Below are 12055 nucleotides of genomic sequence, written 5' to 3'. Positions count from 1 at the left end.
TGCGTTACTTGCCCGGAGGCTATTTCCGTACCATCCACCGTAGTAATGACGTCCTTTACAACCTTGGGACAAAGAGTTAGATTCATCCTCAAAACCATTTCATGATCCACATAATTGCCGATGGCACCGCTGTCGACGTAAGCTTCAATTGCATGTAATCGATCCGGATTATCAGGGCTAATGAGGACCATAGGTATCACGAAATGCGAGGTCACAGAACTGGTTTTCACGCTCGGCAAGAGGACCTCTATTCTTGTCGGGCAAGGTCGTTTCCCTGCTCAGAGTTTGTAACTTTGGTAACTGCAGCTCCTACTGCCTTCTTGGCAGGTTTCACGGGACAGTCTCGAAGAAAGTGCCCTGAGTTTCCGCAATAGAGGCATAATTGCAACTGTTTTCTCCTTTCCCGCTCCTTTTGTGTTAGAGGACCTTTCAGACCCCCTATTTGCATGGGTTCCCCGGAGTCTACTCCTTTGGAAGGAGTTGGCGGTTTGGAAAATACTCGAGCATCAAACTTGGAACGATCGGCCTTCCTGTTCTGCAGTCTGTGATCTATTTGAACGACTAAGTCTATATAGTCCGAACAATCTTGTGGGGGATTCACTACTTGGGCTAACACATCTTTGAGCTCTCCGCGTAGACCTCTATAAAACAGCGTAATCCTTTTGTCCTCAGGCCAGTGAGTTTCCACTATCAGTCTGTTGAAAGACGCAATATAAGCCAAAAGGTCTTGATTACCTTGTCGCAACGTAAGAAGCTCATTGTCCAAGGCCTGCCCCTGTGAATGTCTTGCGAACAGTTTTTCCATACTGAGCTGAAAAGCTTGAAAATCATGGAGGACCGGATCATCTCGATTTACTAGAGGGATCGACCAGTCTGCCGCATTGCCACTAAGGTACGAAAGCACGAAAGCTACTTTAGCTTGATCAGTTGGAAAGGCTGCTGGCCGGCATAAGAAATGCAACCGGCACTGATTGATAAATACTGCAAACCTCTTTGGTTCACCAGAAAATGGTTCAGGCGGAGCCAGAGGTACATTCCCAGGTAGGTTGATCTGCACTGGATTCATAGAGGATGTAGAAGGAAGATTTCCCCCAGATGCGGGTAACGGGGTCTGTCCGGCTTGCGACTGTAGCAATTGTCTAGCGAGATCATCTGTTTGCTCCTTGGAAATAATCAGTTCCCTTCTTAGAGCGTTCGTTTCCTGACGGGCTGCATGCACTTCTGCCCTTAGTTCCCCAAGTAACTGGGCTAGCTGGTCGGTATCCGAGGTTTCCATAGTGCCTGGATGGGAGTTTTGTGGTAGGCTTTGCATTCTGTAACGCTCACCTGATTCCCGTAGAGGCGCCGGTCTTGACTGGGCGTAAACCGTATCTTCAAAGGTGATGTGTAACACACGGCTGGCTCTTGGGGCTGGACCTCTGTGCACTGTATGTCTGGCTCGAAGGGTAAGATGTCTGCAGATAGAAAATGTGGGATTAATGAACTGGGTTACTGAATGTCTCTCTCTTCTTCCCTTTCTCTTCTCCTGTAGAACCCCAAAGGTTAACGCTCTCACCTTAGGTAAGTGAACGCCGTGCTCTCCATCTGCCTCGAGGCAGGGTGCTGTAACCAGTTTCTTCACTGGATAAGGGGAGCAGGCCTCTTGACTTCAGATGACTGCTGTCCGTCGTTTACTGCACGAACGGTAAGTTTCGAGTAATTCTAATGTCTTTAAAGTCTTTAGTAATGATGTCTCTTGTTTTGCAGGGTTCCGGCGATGGCGGATGGCGGGCTGAAGTGAGTTGAAGATGGAGCCCGTGTGATGAATAGAAGCGCCTGGAAGCACGTAAGTAAGCGCTTGTTGCCTGCTTCACGATGCGCTATAACTGTCTTTTTATTTTGCAGGTACAAGTTCGGGGTGGCTGCAGGGTGCCGGAATACCCACTGGGTTAGATGTGGAAAGGAGTAATGGCACGTGAGTATTAAAGTTCCCCAATGTCTTTAAACGCACCTTGTTTTGTCTTTCAGATGCGGGATGCAGTGCCGAAGGCCTCCGGAGCGTGCAAAGAGTTGGTAAGCTTTTGTCTTTCAGATGCCGGAATGCAGTGTGAAGACTTCCGGAGCGCACGAAGAGTAGGTAAGCCTTTGTCTTTCAGATGCCGGAATGCAGCGCGAGGCGTGGGTGACAGTCGATGGACCAGGTAAGTGAAGAGCTGTCACTGAAGACCGTAATGCTAACCTGTTCTTTCTTGTCTTTATAGGTGTTGCTGAAGACTGGATTCAGAATGGTAAGCCTTTTTCCTTAGGCCCAGGATCAGATGCAGAAGACACAATGAGCGTTCTGCTGCTGAGGATGCAGAATAACGCAAAGCAAGATTCATCCATCGGGTGTGGTTTAAATAGCCTCCTGTAGTGCTTAGGTGTCTCCTTCCACAGCCACGCCTAGGTAAGAAAAGAGTTCCTGCTTTCCAGAAGAGTTCCAGTGTTCTGAATCTAGGGAGTGGCTCCTGTCCCACCCAACAGGAAAAGTAGTTCCAAACAGAAGAGGATCAGAGACTCAACTGGCAGGCAAGTAAGCAGCATGGTCTGGTGCAGGTAAGTCCACCCAAGCATTATGAGCCCGGCGCTTCCAGCGCTGGGACTGGGCATATTTATGAGCCTGGTGCCACTGGCGCCAGGACTGGGTCCAAAAGGTCCCAATTGGGACTGGTTGGCACTCGGAACCTGGGTTATGGATCTGCTTCCAAGGGAGTTGGGAAAACCCTGACCTTTTGGAAGCAGAGATCATGACAGTACCCCCCCTCAAGGCCCCTCCCAAACCGGGCTTCTCCGGGGGTTTTGGCTTGTCAGGAAATGTTCGGTGAAATCTTTTGATTAGGCGAGGAGCGTGGACATATTCAGCAGGTTCCCAGGATCTCTCTTGGGGGCCGTAGCCTTTCCAGTCAATTAGGTAGAATAGCTTAGATTTGGAGATCTTGGAGTCCAGAATGCTTTTGACTTCAAACTCGAGTTCTCCATCAACTAGGATAGGTTTTGGAGATTTGGTTAGTCGGGTTTGAGGTTGCACGGGTTTTAATAGAGAGACGTGGAAGACCGGATGTATCTTCATGTGCGGGGGCAAGTCCAACTTGACCGCTACTGGGTTTACTATGGTAGTGATGGAATAGGAACCAAGGTATCTTGGGTTGAATGTGCGTGGCCCTTTTAGAGGTAGATATTTGGTGGATAACCAGACTTGATCCCCTACTTGATATTGAGGGGCTTCCTTCCGATGTTGATCTGCTCCTTTCTTGTATTGTTCTTTAGCCCTTTGAAGGTGAGAAACAGCTTCCTTAAAGGCTTGGGTGATTGTAGAATGCAGGTAGTCTACTGCTGGTGTTTCAAGATCTTGGAGGGGATCCAACTCCGAGGTTCGAGGGTGACTGCCGTACAAAAGAAAAAACGGGGTTTTCCCAGTTCCCGAATGGACAGAGTTATTGTAGGCATATTCGGCAATCCAAAGGATGTCTTTCCAAGTTTTTTCAGTTTGTTGCAGCATGCAGCGTAAATACTGTTCCAGAGTTTGATTGGTCCTCTCGGTTTGTCCGTCGGTCTGAGGGTGGTGACTGGTCGATAGTCTCGCATCAATTTGAGCCGACCGACAGCAACTTCGCCAAAAATGAGAAATAAATTGACTACCTCGATCCGAAATTAGAACCGAAGGAAAACCATGCAGTCGGACGATGTTTTCGAGAAATTCTCGGGCCAGAGTTGCTGCTGTTGGCAAGCCTTTGAGCGGAATGAAATGCGCCATCTTGGAGAATAAGTCCACGATTACTAGAATCGTATTGTATCCGGAGCATGGAGGTAGATCGGTGATGAAGTCCATAGAAAGCGTGTGCTAAGGGCGAGGTGGGATGTCAATAGGGCGTAAGAGGCCTGCTGGTCTTTCCTTTTGACTCTTGTTTTGGGCGCATACTCCACAGGACATTATAAAGTCTCTGATATCTTTTTTCCAAGACGGCCACCAGAAGTAGCGCTTGATCTTTTCTGAGGTCTTGGCCATACCGGGATGTCCTTCCATTAAAGAATCGTGATAACAAGAGATTACTTTTTTCTGTAAATCTGTGCTGGGTAGGTATAATCGTTCTTGGAAATACAATAAGTTGTCCTTTACTGCAAAGTCCTTTCCCTGCAGATGCCAATTCTGTATGTCTGCTGGAGTTACAAGTTGCCTGGCTTTATCCTTAACTTCCTCTATGGATTCTGTGGCGATTACACCCAGAATTCTTTGTTCGGGAATGATTGGTACAGGTTTAGGGTTGATCAAGTGTTCTTCCACTCCCATCCGAGAAAGGGCATCAGCTTTACCGTTTTTTGTACCAGGTCGATAGGTAATTATGAAGTCAAACTCGGCAAAGAATAATGCCCAACGGAGTTGTCTAGAGGATTGGGCTTTTGCGGTTTTCAAATATTGCAGGTTTCGGTGATCCGTAATCACAGTAACGGTGTGTCGGGCCCCCAGCAGATAATGCCGCCAAGCCTTAAAGGCAGACTTGATAGCCAGAAGTTCCTTGTCAGTAATCGTGTAATTGATTTCAGGCGGCGAGAATTTGCGGGACCAAAATGCCACGGGATGCAACTGATTGGTTACCGGGTCCTTTTGTGATAGAACTGCCCCCATGGCAAGGCTTGAAGCATCAGTTTCCACGATGTAGGGGAGTTCGGGGCGAGGGTGTTTTAAGATTGGTGCAGAGATAAATTTAGTCTTCAAATCCTGGAAAGCTTGTTCCGCCTCAGTAGACCATTCAAAACGTTTGTTTTTCTTTAACAAGGCAGTGATGGGCTGGACTATTCGAGAGAATTCGGGATAAACCTGCGGTAAAAGTTAGCGAAGCCTAACATACTTTGCACACCTTTTACGGAGGATGGTGATGGCCATTTGAGAACTGCATCGACCTTCTTTGAATCCATACGCACTCCACAGGTGATAATATGAATCCCAAGAATTCAACTTCAGTCACGTTGAAAACACATTTTTCCAACTTAGCGAAAAGTTTGTGTTGACGCAATCTTTCGAGGACCATTTTCACGTGTTTCCGATGTTCAGATTCCGATGAAGAATAAACGAGGATGTCGTCAATGTAAACAACAACACACACATCTATGAGCTCTCTGAGGACATCGTTCATAAAATATTGAAAGGCGGCCGGGGCATTACAAAGTCCGAAGGGCATGACCTGATATTCAAATAGCCCATACTTGGTGCAGAAGGCCGTCTTCCATTCATCGCCCTCTTTTACTCGTACCAAGTGGTAAGCTCCTCTAAGATCCAGCTTTGTATATATGCATGCTTTTCTGACTTGGTCCAGGAGTTCAGGGATCAAAGGTAACGGATATCTATTCTTAACGGTGATCTGGTTCAGGGAGCGATAATCTAAACAAGTTCTAAGGTCTCCTTCCTTTTTTGGAACGAAGAACAAAGCTGAAGAAGCAGGGGACTTGGAAGGACGAATAAACCCATTTGCCAGGTATTGATCCAGGTATTGTCGAAGGTGAAGGTTCTCAGGCTCGGTGAGGGCATAAATTCTACTACAAGGTGGAGTAGATCCAGGTATCAGGTCGATCTGGCAGTCATAAGACCTATGAGGAGGTAGAGAGTTAGCCTGATCCTTCCGGAAAACATCTTGGTATTCTAGGTATTCGGGAGGTAACTGGGGAGTCTCTGAAGAAATTGCTGCCAGTGCAACACCAGGTGGAGGGTGACAAGTAGAGACACATTCTGGAAACTGGACCGTTCTTGCTCGCCAATCGATCAGAGGATTGTGTTTCTCTAACCAAGGTATTCCTAGAATAATCTGAAACTGAGGGGCCTTGATCACATTGAACACGATCTTCTCATGGTGTCCATCTTGACTTACTAGCGTCACTTCTTGAGTGGTATGCGTTACTGGCCCGGAGGCTATCTCCGTACCATCCACCGTAGTAATGACGTCCTTTACAGCCTTGGGACAAAGAGTTAGATTCATCCTCAAAACCATTTCATGATCCACATAATTGCCGATGGCACCGCTGTCGACGTAAGCTTCAATTGCATGTAATCGATCCGGATTATCAGGGCTAATGAGGACCATAGGTATCACGAAATGCGAGGTCACGGAACTGGTTTTCACGCTCGGCAAGAGGACCTCTATTCTTGTCGGGCGAGGTCGTTTCCCTGCTCAGAGTTTGTAACTTTGGTAACTGCAGCTCCTACTGCCTTCTTGGCAGGTTTCACCGGACAGTCTCGAAGAAAGTGCCCTGAGTTTCCGCAATAGAGGCATAATTGCAACTGTTTTCTCCTTTCCCGCTCCTTTTGTGTTAGAGGACCTTTCAGACCCCCTATTTGCATGGGTTCCCCGGAGTCTACTCCTTTGGAAGGAGTTGGCGGTTTGGAAAATACTCGAGCATCAAACTTGGAACGATCGGCCTTCCTGTTCTGCAGTCTGTGATCTATTTGAACGACTAAGTCTATATAGTCCGAACAATCTTGTGGGGGATTCACTACTTGGGCTAACACATCTTTGAGCTCTCCGCGTAGACCTCTATAAAACAGCGTAATCCTTTTGTCCTCAGGCCAGTGAGTTTCCACTATCAGTCTGTTGAAAGACGCAATATAAGCCAAAAGGTCTTGATTACCTTGTCGCAACGTAAGAAGCTCATTGTCCAAGGCCTGCCCCTGTGAATGTCTTGCGAACAGTTTTTCCATACTGAGCTGAAAAGCTTGAAAATCATGGAGGACCGGATCATCTTGATTTACTAGAGGGATCGACCAGTCTGCCGCATTGCCACTAAGATACTAAAGCACGAAAGCTACTTTAGCTTGATCAGTTGGAAAGGCTGCTGGCCGGAATAAGAAATGCAACCGGCACTGATTGATAAATACTGCAAACCTCTATGGGTCACCAGAAAATCGTTCGGGCGGAGCCAGAGGTACATTCCCAGGTAGGTTGATCTGCACTGGATTCATAGAGGATGTAGAAGGAAGATTTCCCCCAGATGCGGGTAACGGGGTCTGTCCGGCTTGCGACTGTAGCAATTGTCTAGCGAGATCATCTGTTCGCTCCTTGGAAATAATCAGTTCCCTTCTTAGAGCGTTCGTTTCCTGACGGGCTGCATGCACTTCTGCCCTTAGTTCCCCAAGTAACTGGGCTAGCTGGTCGGTATCCGAGGTTTCCATAGCGCCTGGATGGGAGTTTTGTGGTAGGCTTTGCGTTCTGTAACGCTCACCTGATTCCCGTAGAGGCGCCGGTCTTGACTGGGCGTAAACCGTATCTTCAAAGGTGATGTGTAACACACGGCTGGCTCTTGGGGCTGGACCTCTGTGCACTGTATGTCTGGCTCGAAGGGTAAGATGTCTGCAGATAGAAAATGTGGGATTAATGCACTGGGTTACTGAATGTCTCTCTCTTCTTCCCTTTCTCTTCTCCTATAGAACCCCAAAGGTTAACGCTCTCACCTTAGGTAAGTGAACGCCGTGCTCTCCATCTGCCTCGAGGCAGGGTGCTGTAACCAGTTTCTTCACTGGATAAGGGGAGCAGGCCTCTTGACTTCAGAGGACTGCTGTCCGTCGTTTACTGCACGAACGGTAAGTTTTGAGTAATTCTAATGTCTTTAAAGTCTTTAGTAATGATGTCTCTTGTTTTGCAGGGTTCCGGCGATGGCGGTTGGCGGGCTGAAGTGAGTTGAAGATGGAACCCGTGTGATGAATAGAAGCGCCTGGAAGCACGTAAGTAAGCGCTTGTTGCCTGCTTCACGATGCGCTATAACTGTCTTTTTATTTTGCAGGTACAAGTTCGGGGTGGCTGCAGGGTGCCGGAATACCCACTGGGTTAGATGTGGAAAGGAGTAATGGCACGTGATTATTAAAGTTCCCCAATGTCTTTAAACGCACCTTGTTTTGTCTTTCAGATGCGGGATGCAGTGCCGAAGGCCTCCGGAGCGTGCAAAGAGTTGGTAAGCTTTTGTCTTTCAGATGCCGGAATGCAGTGTGAAGACTTCCGGAGCGCACGAACAGTAGGTAAGCCTTTGTCTTTCAGATGCCGGAATGCAGCGCGAGGCGTGGGTGACAGCCGATGGACCAGGTAAGTGAAGAGCTGTCACTGAAGACCGTAATGCTAACCTGTTCTTTCTTGTCTTTATAGGTGTTGCTGAAGACTGGATTCAGAATGGTAAGCCTTTTTCTTTAGGCCCAGGATCAGATGCAGAAGACACAATGAGCGTTCTGCTGCTGAGGATGCAGAATAACGCAAAGCAAGATTCATCCATCGGGTGTGGTTTAAATAGCCTCCTGTAGTGCTTAGGTGTCTCCTTCCACAGCCACGCCTAGGTAAGAAAAGAGTTCCTGCTTTCCAGAAGAGTTCCAGTGTTCTGAATCTAGGGAGTGGCTCCTGCCCACCCAACAGGAAAAGTAGTTCCAAACAGAAGAGGATCAGAGACTCAACTGGCAGGCAAGTAAGCAGCATGGTCTGCTGCAGGTAAGTCCACCCAAGCATTATGAGCCCGGCGCTTCCAGCGCTGGGACTGGGCATATTTATGAGCCTGGTGCCACTGGCGCCAGGACTGGGTCCAAAAGGTCCCAATTGGGACTGGTTGGCACTCGGAACCTGGGTTATGGATCTGCTTCCAAGGGAGTTGGGAAAACCCTGACCTTTTGGAAGCAGAGATCATGACATGGCCCCAGTGAAATCGGTACCGGCTGAGAGACCGGACTAACCACTGGCGTACCAGAGAACCCTACACAAATGTTATTCTGCCCTGACAGTGGAATATCTGGAACCTGTGAATGATCAACGGAACACTTCTGTGGTCCTGTATCTATAAAAAATAGATGTTTCCTATTCCCCACCTTTATTTCTACGTAGGGCCCTTTCTGATCGACGGGAATAGGTAATGGTTCCAGACTCTGCTTCGAGCTGTCCTAACGGAACAATATATCATCAATTGCGAGATCTTCAGAAAGGTAAGCAGTCGAAGGATTATCAAAAATATTCCTATTATCAACACTATGTTGCTGATTATTCTGTGAGAATGACTGTGGATTTTGAGTGAACTGCCTTCTACCAGGACCCCCTATCCCAGGACGGCCTCTGGATCGTCTACCCATGGCACCATATGTGTTATTCGATCTCTGCTGAAGGATCGGGCATTGTGCTTGCCAATGACCTTCTTGTCTGTAATAAGCACATTGGTTCATGTGTATAGGACCCATCTGCACATTACTCTGTGTAGCAAACTGACCTCTAAACTGTGTACTTCCACCTCTAGTCCCTCTTACTATCTGCTGCAACAATACTTTGGTTTTCAAGTCTCCCTTCTTCTTTTCTATTATCTCTTTTTCAGTATTGACTCTATTTTCATAATACTGAGCCATATGCAATACTTCGGACTGCGATTTGGCTTGCCAGGCACTTTCAGAAGTCATAATTTGTGATTGGATATCAGGCAACAATCCACGCACCAATTTGTCCACAAACAGCCTTTTTACTGACTCAGTGCTTAAATACTGACGGCTAAAATCTGAAAATACTTATTCGAACCGAATAAAAAATTCTGTAGCACCTTCAGATTTCCCCTGGGCGCAAGCAGTAAGATTGTCCCAAACTATTCTTCTCTCTGGAACTAGAGTCTTCAATTTTGTCACTATTCTGTCTGGCAGTGTCAATATCACCTGTGGTGGTTTCAACCAGCTTTTCTTTCTCCATGTATCCGTACCAAGTTAACCCATGTGTCACCCAGCCCTTCCTGATCATCTACAGTCCTAATCTGTTTCCATAAATCAGCAGGTAGGATCACAGGGAACAACAAGTCTATATCACCCAGAGTAAAAACGGATGAATGCAAAACAGATTCTATGGGCTTCATTATGAGTTTGGAGGCAGCCATGGAGCTACTAGTTCCATGGCTGCCTCCAAACCGGGCTCCATTACCGGGTTCCTGCAACGAGGAATAACCGGGTCATTCCGACATAGGAGGACCTGGTAATTCCTCCTTGCAGGAACCATTCCCCATTCCGATTTGAACCCCCATAGGGCTCAATGGGAATGGGGATGGAGGTAACAACGGACACATTACAAGTGTCCCGTTGTTACCTGCCTCTTCCCCTCGCGGGACCCAGAAAAGATGTCTGGTTTTACCAGACGTCTGATCCGGGTCCCGCAAAGGGAACCTCGTAATCGGCCCTGATGGAATGAAGGGGGCCGGTCCCGTACCGGCCCCCTTCATTCCGTCAGCGCCAGGGTCGCAATGAGGCCCAATTTCTTTGTAAAACCCTGTTGGATTTTTCCTAATATCTGGAATCGACTGTCTAATGGTATTCACTTCCTGTCTAGAGAATGGGACATGAACAAACTGTGAAATATAATGAGCTTCAATAGTAGCGACTGCTGTGCCTTCTGCGGCATCAGTTGGAATCTCTACTTTAGGAACAAATGTCGGAGGAACCCCCCTCATTGGCAATTGATAAGTAGGCAATTCTGAACGTTCATTAAGCAACATGGCTAAATCAAGAGACAAAGCAGTCAGAGCAGTATCAGGTGAAAATGCTCTCTTAAGAATGACCATCAAATCTGCGGGACAACAAACCTTTTTCTTCATACACTCATACTGCAGGTACTCTCCCATTACCTGTAACACTTTCCTTTGCATAGCCGGAGTATACTGACTAAACGGGTCATATACTTCCATGGGAGATATCGAAACATCCGAAATCCATCTAAGCGCGTCCCTTGTGCAAATATTAATTTCTTCACTCAATGGTTTACAAGAGGGGAGAAAACGTTTATGCACATACGAAGCATCCACTCTATCGCCGTTCATATCATCATTCTGTAACCGATCCAACTCCCTCTTAAACTCGAAAACCTTCTCAACATACTCATGTACTTTCTCTGCAGTGTCCCTTGAGTAAGCTAAGACATTCAAGTCCCTCAACCCTTGTGGGACAACCATGTTCGTCAAATCATTCCACATTTCCTTAACTTCCTCTATGGATTCTGTGGCGATTACACCCAGAATTCTTTGTTCGGGAATGATTGGTACAGTTTTAGGGTTGATCAAGTGTTCTTCCACTCCCATCCGAGAAAGGGCATCAGCTTTACCGTTTTTTGTACCAGGTCGATAGGTAATTATGAAGTCAAACTCGGCAAAGAATAATGCCCAACGGAGTTGTCTAGAGGATTGGGCTTTTGCGGTTTTCAAATATTGCAGGTTTCGGTGATCCGTAATCACAGTAACGGTGTGTCGGGCCCCCAGCAGATAATGCCGCCAAGCCTTAAAGGCAGACTTGATAGCCAGAAGTTCCTTGTCAGTAATCGTGTAATTGATTTCAGGAGGCGAGAATTTGCGGGACCAAAATGCCACGGGATGCAACTGATTGGTTACCGGGTCCTTTTGTGATAGAACTGCCCCCATGGCAAGGCTTGAAGCATCAGTTTCCACAATGTAGGGGAGTTCGGGGCGAGGGTGTTTTAAGATTGGTGCAGAGATAAATTTAGTCTTCAAATCCTGGAAAGCTTGTTCCGCCTCAGTAGACCATTCAAAACGTTTGTTTTTCTTTAACAAGGCAGTGATGGGCTGGACTATTCGAGAGAATTCGGGGATAAACCTGCGGTAAAAGTTAGCGAAGCCTTACATACTTTGCACACCTTTTACGGAGGATGGTGATGGCCATTTGAGAACTACATCGACCTTCTTTGAATCCATACGCACTCCGCCAGGTGATAATATGAATCCCAAGAATTCAACTTCAGTCACGTTGAAAACACATTTTTCCAACTTAGCGAAAAGTTTGTGTTGCCGCAATCTTTCGAGGACCATTTTCACGTGTTTCCGATGTTCAGATTCCGATGAAGAATAAACGAGGATGTCGTCAATGTAAACAACAACACACACATCTATGAGCTCTCTGAGGACATCGTTCATAAAATATTGAAAGGCGGCCGGGGCATTACAAAGTCCGAAGGGCATGACCTGATATTCAAATAGCCCATACTTGGTGCAGAAGGCCGTCTTCCATTCATCGCCCTCTTTTACTCGTACCAAGTGGTAAGCTCCTCTA

Source organism: Ambystoma mexicanum, chromosome 1p, assembly GCF_040938575.1.
Source record: "Ambystoma mexicanum isolate Mex_15411 chromosome 1p, UKY_AmexF1_1, whole genome shotgun sequence".
Taxonomy (NCBI): Eukaryota; Metazoa; Chordata; class Amphibia; order Caudata; family Ambystomatidae; genus Ambystoma; species Ambystoma mexicanum.
Note: the sequence above shows the minus strand (reverse complement) of the source record.